This window comes from Lissotriton helveticus, chromosome 11 (assembly GCF_964261635.1).
Source record: "Lissotriton helveticus chromosome 11, aLisHel1.1, whole genome shotgun sequence".
Lineage (NCBI taxonomy): Eukaryota > Metazoa > Chordata > Amphibia > Caudata > Salamandridae > Lissotriton > Lissotriton helveticus.
The window spans coordinates 167,859,406-167,861,295 of NC_136072.1; the positions used below are offsets into that span (position 1 = coordinate 167,859,406).

Consider the following 1,890-nt stretch of genomic DNA (forward strand, 5'->3'; position numbering starts at 1 on the left):
CCTAGTATATGGTATAAAGTGTAGGCAGAGACTCAAAGTTAAATGACACTAGTGGACTGCAGCACCTATAGTGTACATGGCTTCAGGCCGACCATTGTAGCTTGTCTGTGGAGTGTAAAAACTGCAATTTAACCAGTTGCAATTAACCTTTTTGGCACATCAAACCCTTACTTTTAAATACTAATAGGTCACACCTATGTAGGCCTTGTTGCCCCTAAGGCAGATTGCATGGTAATTAAAAGGAGAACATGCAGAAATCTAATGTTAATTTGTCCTTACAGGGACTAGCAGCCAAAGGCTATTTTCACTTTAGTAAAGCTGAATGGCCCATAAATAAACAGTGGGAAGCAATATCAAATATTAATTCTGGTATCTCAGAGTAGAGACCAGCTTGAAAAATGGTACAACAACTGTTTTAATATTCATTAAAAAAGCATAACTCAATGGGACAGTCAGATTTTTATTCAATATTGAGGAATAGTAACTTTTAGATAGCTACCTTTCGCCTACCTGAAACTCCTAAAGGCTAGTTTACATTGACATTCCAAAAGTCACCAGGCTGGTGAATGTTCCTGAATGAGGTATGAAAACTGCGCCCAGAACAGAGACGAAGGCCAGGCTTTGGTGAGGTATCTTGTTCATCTGGGAGGATGGTCAGTTGGGGTGGACCCAGGACCTTAAATTTCTTGAAAGAGAACTGCCCTTGTAACAGGCAAATGTTCACTGACACCTGGGTAGCCCCCTTCCTTTGAGTCAGCTAGGCACTAACACCTGTGGGAGGAGAGAGTTCCCCAGAACTGTTTGGAAGTTAAATCAGAGGAGGCGCTACTCTTTGCCCTAGCCACACCATACCTAGACCATTGTAGTCAGTTTCTAACACATCTAGTCTTGGTCTAACATGGCCCGTTGACCGTGGTTGGAGCTTAAACCATTTAGGCACAATTGATTATTTTAAACATTAAAAATTCATACTAATGGAATCGCTGCTCGGGCTTTTGGCTAAGATCAAGTGTAGTATCTGTTCTTATCAGTTTCATATCTGATACGTCCTCTATCTGGTATATATTATTGAATTTTTGTATTTTTGGTGTCATTTTATTTAGCAAAGTTTACTCTATTTTTCTAATTTGGTTTGGTATTTGTATTATGTTTGTTTTGACTTTATTACTTTTCAGTATTGCTTAAATACTTTACACATTCTCCTAGGATAAGCCTGCATACTCTCTGCTCTGTGCCATAGGTACCAGGGCATACGTTCAGGTTAATGTAATGTCTTTAAGGGTACACCCTGACAAGGATTATGTAGTAATCACTCCAGGCTGGTTGAGATGTTTTAGGAGTATTTATTGTAGATCAACAGTACAGCCCCGCCAGGAGAAGCTAGCATGCTGGTCAGCCCATTTCAAACTGTAGTTTCCAGAAACCAGCACTCCATATTACATCATCAATAAATGATGGAGCAGTGGATGACATGACCAGCACTATAGCTAAGATACAACAGATTATGATTGCTACTGGAGGTGTGTAGACACACCCTCAACTAATAACCCACTTTCTTTACAAATTCCCAATTAGGGCACATACATAAGCTGCAGGTGCAGGTCAGTCCGTACTACTCAATTACCAGGCTGTGGCAGAGGGCATGCAAGAAGAAGGTAATTGTAAATCACACTTGTCTATTTAAAGAGCAGCAGGTCAGTTTTCTGCACAATAGCTCATGTAACTGTTTATGTGCATGCGTGTCTCTGTCAGCCTTTTTGATAGAATACCTGCTTCTTGTTGCTCTGTACAAGAAATGATAGTGACGTCAGCTATTGTGCCACTTCATAGGCAGAAGAAACTGTAAGTTGAGTGTTTCAATGAGGTTGAGGAGGATGTCTCTTTGGTTTT

At 40.3% G+C, this 1,890-nt stretch overlaps 1 pseudogene; it reads left to right on the top strand.

Annotated features, from left to right (window-relative positions):
- The first annotated feature begins 979 nt into the window (after window positions 1-979).
- LOC144793553 (U2 spliceosomal RNA) lies at window positions 980-1,099 on the top strand (annotated as a pseudogene).
- Window positions 1,100-1,890: the final 791 nt, after the last annotated feature.